The 13,141-nt window shown below is 49.9% G+C and overlaps 1 protein-coding gene across 2 annotated transcripts in view; it reads right to left on the bottom strand.

Moving 5' to 3' along the window:
- mib1 (E3 ubiquitin-protein ligase mind bomb 1) overlaps positions 1–13,141 on the bottom strand; it is a 559,645-nt gene that overhangs the window by 354,334 nt on the left and 192,170 nt on the right. The gene's annotated exons all lie outside the window — the stretch shown is intronic.

The raw sequence follows: 13,141 nt of genomic DNA, 5'->3' as shown, positions 1-13,141 counted from the left end.
CGCCTGATTGAGCGGGCTCGGCTAAAAAAATCTAATTTGCGGACACCTCACTACTTTCAGCGAAATTACTACGCACTATCACCTGGGTAGGAGGACTTATCCTCCCCCTCACAGCAAACTGGCTAGACCTCTGGCGTCCACTTTACGCATGCTTCAGACTAAGTGCTATCCAAACCTGGCCCTTTTCCACACGATCACCCCAGAGGCTTTTAGCTCTACTTGCCCCGACTGTGGGGCTGTTGGCAATCTCGCACACAGGCTCTGGCGATGCCCCTCGTTACAAGGACCCAATCGCATCACAGAAGAAGAATGGAGCTCTGCCATCCAGAGCTCAGAACTTTCACGTCAAACCTGGGCTATCCAGAGAGCCCACGATGCAGCGGTTAGGCTCGGCCTACCAGTCCCCACGTGGGAGCGGCCCGCAGCTCTGCCCTAGGGCAAAGCGTCTCAGGACATTGTAATTAAAGTTCTTTGTCTGTCTGTCTGTGGACACCAGGCACCAGCGGTTCCGTCTGGTTTTTCTTCACCCGCGAATTGCTGACTCCTGACTCCGCGTCATCGCTCTCAGCTCCAGGTGTCTCAGCCGCTTCGCTAGGCCTACCTCCGCAAGGAGCCCGAGCCCAGCTTTCTTCGCGGTCCGCCTTCTACGCAATCATTCATGGCCTTGGGATTCTCCCTATCAGGTACTGCCGTCAACGCCACTACCCCGCGATCCCGAGGTCTCCGCTCTCAAGCTCCCGCAGTAGTGGCCGTCGAATCCTTGCTACATCGCCACCGGCTCAATTCGCAGTTGACCACGTTCGACCACGTCGTTGGCGCGCTTCCACCTATTGCTGCTGCAATTGTTCACGATGTTCTACGCTCCCCGCCCGTCGACCGCCCCTATGAGCTGCGTCAAATTGTCGGCTTCCCAACACCGACAAAGGATGCGCTTCGCGTCCTACGTTATCACGATCACGTAGACACTGGCCACTAACAATTTTCCCCATAACATACGAAAATTGACGTTTGATAATTTTCTTAAGGCAATCACTGCTTGATGCCCGTGATTCCTAAAACCATGTATCATTCACTATGCTTATATGCACATATGCATGTACTGAGACCCCTTTATCTTTCTTAACATATTCCTTATACTAGTCCTTTGCTTTGTACCTTTCATTTGTGTACCCCTTTTGCTGTGTGTGTGGCAACCCTTGATTTTGTACCCCACTCCTGCGATAACCCTCGGAGGGTTGCAGTATGTATAAATAAATAAAAAATAAGTCTGTTTTGCTTGGCACTTTAAATTTATGCCTCCTGGGTAGCGTTTTAAAAATTATGTTTCAAGAGATTAAGAAAATATGTGATGTACGTGCTCAACGTACGTCGCCAATCGAAACCAAATAAAGAAATTTGAAGCACTGCTGAAATGTCTGATACAAGCTTAACCGTTTCTGAAACAATGCCAGAAATCTAGTTTGAAGCACGGCTTACATCGTCTCACAGATGTATAACTGTGCTCCTCCGAAGGTAATTACGGGATGCCTACCAAATGCAGCGCTCGCTATACGATGCTACCTACATTGCCTAAACCGCTACAAGATGCCTCCGTATTCCTGTCCAGGCATGCCCGACACATCAAATACACGGGTACAAAGCATCAGATGAGAACTTAAAATACAGAGTCCTTGCATGAGTGTATTCTTTTGCACTTCACACATGCTTTCCGCGCACGATATACGCTAGTTATTAAGCGCTAAACAAGCAGAATAGTGCCTGCAACCTAGACTGAACCGGTATACTTAGCCACGAACCAACAAACCAATAACCTTCTCGGTTGTTCCTGCCACAGGATAACGCGACCTAAGAAATTTATTCGACACTACACTGTCCTCATTCACCAGCACTGTTATCAAATAACAATCACGCTTTGGGGCAGACTGGTAAGGTGGCGGGAGACTTGGAGACAGGACGTGCAGAATCGTCGCCTCGCGGATCACGGTAAGGCCCAGGTTAGCTTTGCTTACGGATAGAGGCATGCGTATACACTCGTGGAAGCTAGGGCATATTCACCACCCAGAGGCCAGCAGGGTTGGTCATTGGTCGTATAGACAGCAGCAGTGGGTAAGCGGCAGCCGACGGGGGATCTGTCATGGTTGAGATGCGCCAAGGAAGGAGGAGGCGGAGGCAGGCGGCAGAAGGAGATGGAGAGAGAGAGAGAGAGGAAAGAGGGCAAGAAAAAAAGAAGGGTATTGTGATGACGGCGCTGTTTGACAGGACCGGGGGAAAGCTCGATCCGTGCAAAGACTTATCATTTTGCAGCGGGATCCATTTATTTTCGTCGCTCTCGTGCAGACTGGGGCGGGCATTGGCCAGATTTCGTACACGACATGTTGTGCACGATGGCGTGCTCAAACAACCACTGCGATGAGAGAAGACATATAATAAAAAAAAAACGCTGCAATCATTCTAACTCGTGTGCGCGCCGAAATATCAGACGAGTTTCACAGCTACATAGGCATTCAAGTTTATTCCATACACTAAGCATTCAGCGGGAGCGGGACGAGTTTGGACCGGTGGCGCCATCATACGGCGGCGCCGCGAATGCAATTGTCACGTGATGGCCGAGCCGGGTGCAGAAGGCGCTGCCGCTAGCTACACGTTGGTTGGTTGAATGTCTTGCGTCGTTGCTTCTGCTTTGCGCTGCCGAAATACCAGGTGGAACCAAATCCGAACAAACGTGTTGCGTCTGTAGGAGAATCAACGGTCGCCGAAATATGCCTGAAGCTGGTGAGGCGCCATTCCGTTCGACAGGTTTTCATTGCGGCCTCACCGGGTGGTTAGTATTTGTGAACAGTGAAAGAGAGTCGTTGTCATGCGTGAACACTGATTGGAAGTATACATTAAAAGCGTTAGCTATGTCGGAGGGGTCTGAAATAGTCGTGCCATCTTAATATAAAGGAAGCTGTAGCAGATTGGTAGTTCAACTTGAAAATTAAAGTCTTTTAGCTGCTTAAATTTCGATACACAGTTCTTCCTTGGCAGTATTAAAGAGAATGATACTATCATGATTAAATGCTTCTTTTTTCAGTCTGCGCAGACGACGAGCACGACGTGATGCTTGCGGTATGCCGCGATTCATCCACGGAATCTTAGGATTTCCCTTTTTAGCCTTGAGGGAAACAAAATTATCACTGCATCATTTTAGGATGCGCTCAAATGAAACCAAGTTCTTGGTAGGAATCAAACGTAGAAGCTAACGTGTCTGTTACAGGTGTGTCGTTACCATGAATAAAGTCGAAAGGCAGATTAGAGCGCAGTTTAATCAATGAATAGGGAAGGGAAACGTGCACAGCTTTGTGGTCAGAAATGCCGTTGATAATGTCGCACTGAAAACCAGTTTGGACGAGATGAGAAAAACCAGGCACAGGAGAGCATAATGGCGGGTTGGAGCTTGTACGATTTGAGTAAGACCAAGGGATAATGAAAGAGAAGCAAGTTCGCTGGAAATGGAAAAATAACGACCAGTGCAACTCACGGTTCGCCACTCAATACCCGGTACATTAACATCACCCCCGAACACAAAGTCCGAGGTGCCGAAGTCGTGCTCCTGCATGAACATGGTAAATGAAGCCTCTGTAAAACTTCCAATGAGGAACCTGGCCCGCGATAGCATACACCAACATATAGAAACAGTTTGCTTAAATAGAGCGTACACCAGGTAACTTCAACGCGAGGTGTGTCAGGGAGCACAGCAAATTTTAGGTCTGAGCGAATAAGCAGCGCACCGCCACCGCCTTTGCCACTTGATCGGTCATTCCGCATTGCTACATAGCCGGGTGGGCTAAATTCAGAGTCAAACGCGCCATTACGGAGCCAGGTCTCTGTGGTCACCGCTACATGGGAAGGCTATGACGCTACAAGAGCAAATAAAGGCCCGAACTTGTTAACAGTACCTCTTGCCGTTAACAGAACTTGTTAACAGTAACAGACACTTCTGTACACGAATAGGTCACGTAACTAACGAGAAGCACAACTCGCAGAGGCACTGACTGCATCAGACGGGAATCTCAAATTCCCTTGGAGGCAATAGGATCGCGAGCAAATAAAAATAAAGAGAGAGAGAAAGAGAGAGAGAGAGAAGGGGAGAGAGAGAGAGAGAGAGAGAACGGATACGTAATGTAAGTCGGCACACAGGGTAGCATCGTTCGTTAAGGCAGCCCGCCATGTGCGAGCCAGGAGCAAGAAACACACACACGCACATGTACAACCACACAGATGACTTCGTGCAGCTCCGAGTATACGCAACTCCACAGCGCCCGCGGCGTTGCGGCAAGGCATGCACCGGCGCTCCGTGCAATCAAGCGCCAACGCGCGTCGTTGCTCCAACTTCGCAGAAAAAAAAGAAAACACTGGCACGCGCAAGGAAAAAAGGGGGAAGGAGGGTGGCTTGGGAAACGAGACGTGGGGAGAGAAATACAAGTGGAAAGGATGTCAAGAAAGGGACGAGCGGAAAGCAAGCAAGTTCGAAAGAAAGGTGAGGAGGCATCGGAACGGTGGGCGGGAAATTAGCGAGTGAGCTTTATTAGGCTGAGCTGAAAGAGGAACTGACGGTGGTGGGAAAGAGAAGGCGGTTGCGAAAAGGGGGATACGGGGTAGGAAAATAACACGGAACAACGAAAGAAAAGGGAAAGCTGGGAAGGAATCCCGCGCAAGGTGCGATATAGATGGGTCATATAGGGTAGGGCGATGGGGCAAAGCATTGCAAAACGGGAGGAAAGAACATAGGCGTGAAGTTCTAAAAGGAGAGAGGAATGCAGCGGTAGGGATAATTGGGCTGAGGGAACAGAGGGGAATGCGGGAATGAAAAGGAGAAATTGAAAGGCAGGAAGAGACACGCGAAGTGTAGAGACACTGAGAGAAACGAGAGAAAAAGGGGGAGGGGATCAGAGCAGTAAAACGGGCCTGAAAGGAAGGGGTATCACGTGGGGAGAAAAGCACGCGAAGTAGGGAGCGAAAACGAAAGCCCGAACGTAGAGAACGCGAGTGCAGGGAGATGATAGTGCGCCTAAATTTGAATGAGAAACGGAGGCAAATGACAGAGAAACAGCAGAAACCGGCGCGAGGGAGAAAAAAAAATGCTGAGGACCTAAGGACAGGGCCACGTACAGACGCTGCGAATAAAGAAATTGGGAGTCGGGAAGAGGGAGGGAGGGGGCGAACGCACAACCCTAAATTGGAGGGAGCAATCGCACGCGCGAGACATGTGCGCTATCATGGTTCGTGTGAGCGAGCGGGCGCGCGGAGTGAGGCTCGCGAAGGAGCGTACAAGCATGCGTAGTCGAACTCCTCGTCCCACCGTCCCACTTTCCCATAACATTGCCCCCCCCCTTATTTTTTTCTCTCGTTGTCCTCGCCGCTCTTGCTTCTCCGCTCTATTCTGTTCCCTGTTTCATAGCAGAGCGCGCGTCCCATTAGAGTCAGCCAACTGTGAGAAAGTCTTTCGCCGTTGCAAAGGCGCGTCTGCCGCAGTCGCGCAAAGCAAATGATGACCCTTTAGATGAGCCGCCATTTATCTTGCCTTCCTCAGAGATTCGGCTTTCTTTTCTCTCTCTATCGTCAGATAACTTATCTTTTTGTTTATAAGCTTGAAGCGTAGTTTTCCCGCCGGCTCTTGTCTTTGGCCAGGGTGAAACGAGCACGGTGAAAAGGGTATTCTTTGCTGAACTGGCTTCCTATATACACCCTGTTATAGATCGAGAGCGTGATAGCGCAAGGGCTCTGCGAGTCGATGCCGCGTCAACAGCGAACGGCAATGACGCTGCCCCCACTCGCGCGCCTCGTCGAAATGACAGGCTGGAATGAATTATGCAGCACCCAGCGGGTTAATTTGAATGTCGAGCGTGTGCCGCCCACAAACGACTGAGTCGACCGCGGAAGTAGTAATGGCAGCCTGCCGTCGTGAAGGAGGCACATCCACTTACGGCGTTCGAACACGGAAATTCACGTTTCTTCGGGAAAAAAAAAAGAAAAAAGTCCTCAAGAGAAGCTGAAGCTGCGTGACAGCGCGTATACGTCTAATGAAACTGGATGTTCGGTCGTTATACAACGAAAACAGAACCACCTTATAGGAACCGCCGGGTGACACTTTCTTGAACACTGCTGAAGTCTCGAGGTGATGAAAATTATGGCGAAGTCATTCGCTATCGGCGCCTATCAGAGCCAAAACTTAAAAAGGAAGAGCGTCATCTACTTGAGAGGATAGGAGAAGATACGAATAAACTTTATTTGTCCAACGGTTATTGCTGTTGGTGTCCGGGGCTAGGCTGCCAAGGGTCCATCGCCTGAGGAAAATCTTCCGAGATCCTCGGCAACGGCCTCGGCCCGCTGGACGACCCACTCCTGGTCGTGGGATGCCTCGCTGAGGAGGGCGGCTCGCCATCTCTCAGCGAGGCGCCCCGCTTCAGAGAGTCCTGTTGTTGTCTTCTCCCTTCCTCCTAGTCCTTCCTCCTCATGGCGTTGGCATTCCCAAAGATCACTGGCCTTATCGGCCGAGAGAGTATCACTAAACTACAAAGAGCGGATGGCAATTCCGATCTTTTACGAAACGCATCATATTGAGGATTATAAGAGAACTGAGTGGCCGTACTCAAAGGCAGAAGTATCATATAGTAGGGGAGTGTGAATAGAAACTCTTGAAATCGAAGGGAATATATATCGAATAGTACCAGTAACGAATCGAATCGAAAAAAAATGTTCGAGCAACAAACTGCCGTGCTCAGTGTTAATGCAAAAACGACGTTCCTATCTCGGTATTCCCAATGTCAGCAAGCCTTCATCGTAACACTGCAGGTTAGGAAGCGTTGTTAATTAACAGTCTAAATGAAGCATTCGAAACAAATGGGCAGTTTTCCCGCATATACCACAAGATCTTCCGAGCGTGCGAACGACCGAATGAATCCCTAAGTCATGTAATTCGTTCTCTATAACTTACCTATACTCGTGCTTTATGTCTGCTATAGAAAGATAATACTGTAAAAAAAACAGCAGTTGCGAACCAGGGCACACGGACCGCGCGGGATTGTGTTACTTCGCCAGCCAATCAAAGAAGGAAACACAATCGTCGCAATGCAACCTTCTCAATATGGCGTCGTACTTGATACATCCTGAACGGCTGCTTTTCTTGAGGAGTCTTCATCGGCGGAAGCGACGAGGCGTGCAAAAGACGTGGTCAAAGTGAACGCAGGCGGAACATTTCAATCTTCAAAAGGGAGAGGGTCACAACGGCGTGAGGTGAGGAGGGCAACGCTCGTGCGCGTCGTCAGCTGCTGAAGTCCGTGAGCGGTTCCAGCGTGTAACGGGGATCTCAGCGAACGGCAATCGGCCCTGATAGGGACGATGGCGAGCGCCTCCGAGTAAGGATAGATGTGACACTCTCTTGGATGTTGTCGTCGCTGAGAATGGTGGCACGATTTCTCCGCGACGTTGGGCGGCTCTCGTCGTTGGTGGAAAGAAAGCGTGAGAGTCCCAGTTTCTCCCGAAACGCGAAGCATCGATTCCGATAGCTAACTAGCAGACAGCCGTGCAAAGTAAGGAGAGTACTTTTGTCGGCCGTATAAGCTTGCAAACATTCGTTTACTAACAAAATTAACGAACGCGGTGTCACGCGCGCACGGGTAAACATGAACACATGCCACTCGATGACCGTGGAAACTCGCTGTCAAGACGCTGGAGTAAGCGCGGAAGCAGCAGCCAGCGAGTTAGCCTTCGTGCTGTCTCTCGCTGCAACGCAAACGAAACGTCTAAAGTACAGCGCATACGACGCTACCGGCACCCCGCATACTTTGGCCACGTTGTAGATCGCTTTCAAGATGAGGCCCGCCCCGGCGCGCTATTTGTCCACGTCGCAGATCACGTGCAAGATACAAGATACAGCGCCCGCGCGGCCCCGCTGTAAGCAGCAGCCGCCGAGGTAGCACGCCTTTCCCCTTCCTCACTCCTCCTTTCACCCCCTCCCCCTTGCGTCGCGCGCGACAGAAGGCGGCGCGTTTCCGCTCCGATTTCCTCCCCCGCGCGCGCGAGATTGAGCCGCGGTCAACGGCTGATCGACCTTCGCAAAATTTCACTCGCACAAACCGCGTACGGCGCGCAGCAACAACGTTATCGTGTTTGGACCTGATACGGTACATCACGGCGACGGCAGAAATGCGCTTGGAGTACCCATGTAACGGACATCGCAATAAAAGCGCAGTGCCGCGCAAGACGGGCTGCGCGGCGACGCTGGCTACGATATGGCGCCAAAATAGCGCGCGTTGTTAGATATGGGACTGTTTCCTGAGCCCCCTTCGAGTTCCCCAGACCACATCGAATCGCACCACAGCTAATTGAGAAGCGCAGAGGCGCGCACGGGCAAACAAGTTGAAGGCCCCCACTTCGTACGCCGCCGGTGGGGCTATTCAATGCTTGACTCTGCTAAAAAGCGAAGGGATAGCCCGGCATTGTTGCAAGTAAATTGGGTCCCGAAGCAAGACGGCTGTAATGCACCGTGACAACAAGACGGCTGTGATGTACCGGGAAGGCCTGGCAGCGCCCCACCGGCCGCCTTTGGAGAGAGCATTGCACCACAGCAAGGCAAGACCGCGGGGAGCCGCCGGGTGTGACACCACCGCACGGGTGCCTACCATTGGCCGAAGGTGGCGTCATCGGAGCGGGCTCTCCCATTGGCCGAACATGACGCGCCTTCCAGAGATCGAAGGGCTTAAAAGACACAGACCGAGAGCATTGCAGAGATTCCAGAGCAGTCCCTGATTCACCTCTCTCGAACTTCTTGCCGCGGGCCGCAGCGTCCGAGTTGCTGCCGGCCCGTATTGACTGTACGACTGTTCATTGACGTTTCACTGTAAATAATGTAAAATAAGCCTCCCAAGTTTTTCATCTCGAAGTCCGTCCCCAACCCCTACAGCGTCCTCTGCATGGTCTGCATGCAGGTCTGCATGCAACAAAGGTTTGCATGAGCGGAGGTCTGTCTTCGCCGGCAGCGGCTGCTGTGGATCGCGCCCACGCGTCACCCACGCGCCGCCTCGTGCGATCTCCTGATTAGCGAGGCAGTCGACCCCCACTTCGCTGCGTTCGCAACGTGCCGCACGAGACAAATTGTCCGCGCCAGCTACGCTACGCACAGCGTTCTCCTTCTAATATAAACCATGTACCTATATAATCATAATACAAAATATTGACACGCGAAATGAAAACACGCATAAGCACCACTTTACTGTTAGTTCAGGGCGGTAAGACAGTCAATACACTGAGTCCTGGGTTTCGTCGAAAACGCACTCCAGCACTGCGAAGGGGAAGTCCACCAGGTACCGTCGGTCTTGTAGAGTGGCCGATCCCATCGGTCACATAACGTTCCACCATACTGCGCCCACCTTCACAGCCCTGCAGCCCTCGTTCACTTATACACTTCATTTTAGTTCCTTTGATTACTTACTTTCTTTACCTTGACTCGATTTCCTTCTAGGAGTCCCACAAACAAAGCGGACGTCTTCACACTGGGTCGACCACACCACCACTATTCTTGTTGGGTAGCCCATACTTTGCATTCGACAATTCTCTTGCTTTTTTTTGCGCATGTTAATTAATTTTTTCCCTCAACAATATGAAATGACGGAACAATCGTTAGGAACCGAGCAACGAACAATCGCTCGAAGGAATGCACGCAGCGCGCTGCTTATATATATATATATATATATATATATATATATATATATATATATATATATATATATATATATATATATATATATATATATATATCAGGCATCTTCTCCGAGACAGAAGGAATTAAGTTATGCAGCAGACCGTGGCTAATTTCTATCGCTCCAATTATGAAGGCGGAGAGGAAACCGCCCTAGTAAGGTGTCGGTACCACGCACAAATTGTTAGCCCCCTCACCAGTCATACTCATACTAATTAAGAAACACAGGCGACAAAAACATAATAATACTATTATTAAAAGAAGCAAAATGAATGCGGCGAAATTCGCACCGGATCATTTCGAACCAGCTTGTTTCCCAAATATCATTCGTTTGCGCGTGGACGATACGCCTCGGGAGCTTGCTTAAACTATACCTAGAATGGGGGCCCGAGATAATTAGGCCACCCAATATTATTTTTTTATTCTTTTACCTGCTTCGGTAAGGCGCAACACATTTTCCCTTTCTTTTTTGCAGTTACCTAATTTTGCCATTTCTGTGGAGTGGACAGCAAGGGATAGCTAGGCCACGAACTTTAAACTAAGGGTAAACCAAACCTGCCGCTTACCTAAAAAAAAAAAAGAGACCCCCAATTTTACTTTTCGAGTGAAATGCATCGCTACAGACGACCTCATCGCAAAGGCACTACCATGTTTTACGGGAAGTTTGACGTGCGGCGTCTACTGCGGAAATAGTTTTGTTTCCTTTGTAGTAATGGTTGGGCAGACAATGATTAACTTGTGCATATAATTCGACCGGGTGAGTCCAAGTCTTTGAATTCGGAGCTCCAAGGACCATCTTGCGATGTTGTTCAGGGAGGATGCAGGAACAGAACTAGCGAAAAGTCTACCCGCTGACTTTGTTCCTGCCGCTTTCCCGAGCCCCTGAATCTACACGCGACGTGCATAGTTCAACATTCTGAGCGATACCCTTCTCGCCAGCTCTCCACGTTCCCGCAGCCTCCCGGAACAAGATGGCTGCGCCCTTAAGAGAGCTACAGAATTCTGGTCTATAGGCTCGAGAAAAAATAAAAGGGGGGGGGGGGGGAGGTAAAGAGAGCCACGAACGAAAGCCGAGCAATTTGTGAAAATCAAGACAAAAAAAACATAAAGTGAATTATAGAAAGGAGTTCGCCACCGATACGGCGAAGCAACCAACGAAGCCGCGAGAGAAACACCGCAGGCTACGAGATTGAAAGCAAACAAGAGAACAAAACAGAGGGCAGGTGGGGGGGGGGGGCACACCGCGCGTAACAATGCAGAAACGTCTCGGGGCCACGGTTCATTAGAGCTAGCCACCGGACCTGGGGCAAAGAATGAATCAAGCCCGGCGAGAGAATGAAAACCCTTCTCTCTTCTTTCGAGACAGGAGAGAGAACAAGCTTCATTCTCTTTCCCCGTGCGTATTCCTTCTCTCGGGAAGGAAGAAGAGAGAAGAGCTTTCATTCAGAGCACGGACGGACAAGCCTTCGTTTCGCCTACGGCGGCGATGGCAACGCAGTGAAGAACGAATGCCCGATGGCTCGAAAAAAAAGGGTGGGTGGGGAAGAAACAGAGAGAACACACTAGTGCCGTATAAGTGCGTAAAACAAACGAAAAAACACGCTAGATGATATAAACCTGAACAAACCGAAATCGCGCGCCAGCTTGCTCGAGAAGCTCAAGTTGCTGCTGACAGCATCACGTCCGTGATACGGTCAAAAGGGGAAAGGTACGGGAGAGAGCACACGGAACCACGTCCAGAATACAAAAGAGGGCGCGGGGTGAGCGATGGGGAAGCGCAGTAGGGAGGGGCAGGTGACGCAGTGAGACGGCTGTCCCCCGAACCAGCTCGGCAGTATTGTGTTGCCCGCCGAAAAGGTTAGCCATGCTCTCAGGCGCGCATCCCTCGAACGAAGCAGACCTTTTTTTTGTGTGTGCGCGCGTAAGGCGGAAGACGAGAAAAAAACAGGACGGAGTGAAGTCCGAACACATTTGAAAAGAAAAAGAAAATCGAGCTAGAAACACGCAGGGCATAACGGCGCGCTGAAAACCGAAACTATAGAAAACCTAAACTCTTGAAAGGCGGAACGCTCGGAGAAAGAAGCCGACGCCGAATGAAGTGGAGTCGTATAAATGATTCGCTTTGCGCTACTTGCTATCGACCGCCCTCCGCCTGCTGCGCAAAGCGAGAGAGAGAGAGAAAATTCAGTGCGTCAAGCGACGAGCGGACAACCGAAACTGGGCAGCCATGCTGGAGTGAACTTGAAATGCCTCTCCGTCTTACGCAAGCCTCAAAACGTACGCTCTATATATATACGTCAACAAGTGCGCGAGTATATAAAGCGATCGAGCTTGCACTGACGTCACTGCGAGTCCACTACAGAAGCGGCAATGCGGAGACGGCGTATCGAGTCTACAAGCGTCAGAACGGTATCACAATAGAGGCGTATTTCCTTTCCCGTTTTAAAAGAAACGTACGTTTTTGCCGGCGGGAGCGTCTATACTACCGAGCTTCATTTCATTGACGTCGCAACGAGGTCAGCGCACAATAGGTCCTAGTTAAGGAACCAAGTATTGAGTTCAAACGGGCCCGAACGCTCTCAAAATAGAAGCGCTTCGGGAGTTACCGAGACAAACATCCACTTTGAAGGCCGGTAGTGCTGTTTATGAATGACGTCAGAGCGAGGTTCACATTGTCCAGGTTTCCACTGACGGCGTCAGAGATTTCCAAGCGATGTCAGAGCAAGGTCGGCAAATGGCTATAAGGGTGCACGATCAGAAATCAGATTCATTTCCTGCTATCGTAGAAAACAGTACGATGAAAAAAAAGAAAGCAAAAAGCAAAAAAATACAACGAAGGAATGACTACAGCAAACCAAACAGAGAAACAAAATTACTAAAAGAAAGAACGAAATAAAACAAGAAATAAGCAAGCAAATAACTAAATAGCTTCGAATTCGAAGTTTCAATCTGTAGCAGATTCTTCCATCTGCTCCATGAAATTTCAAGCCGCATGCCTTAACAGAGTAGAATTTGCGTTTAATTGCCGGGGAACCCGAGTCCCGTAGACATATGTGGCCCACTGTGCACTCCGTAATCGAACCAATATACAAGCACGCTCACTGCGGGACTAATAACGTAATTCCACGATTTACGTGCGACACTCCAGGTCGACTAGCCCGGGAATAAATGCCTCCGACCACCCCTCCTTATTTTCTTGTTTAATAAATTTTTCTCTCTCTCTCGCTATATATATATATATATATATATATATATATATATATATATATACGACGACCCGTGCTGTGATTAGCAAGAGAGCCCGGGCTGTTCGCTGCTGCTAGGCTGCTGTTTATCTGCTGCTGCTCGCCTTTATTTAAGCATCATTACATTTGGTGGAGGTGCTGGGTAAGTGCGTCAGAT

This window comes from Dermacentor andersoni, chromosome 9 (genome assembly GCF_023375885.2).
Source record: "Dermacentor andersoni chromosome 9, qqDerAnde1_hic_scaffold, whole genome shotgun sequence".
NCBI classification, from domain to species: Eukaryota; Metazoa; Arthropoda; class Arachnida; order Ixodida; family Ixodidae; genus Dermacentor; species Dermacentor andersoni.
Note: the sequence above shows the minus strand (reverse complement) of the source record. Positions and strands in the feature narration are given on the sequence as shown.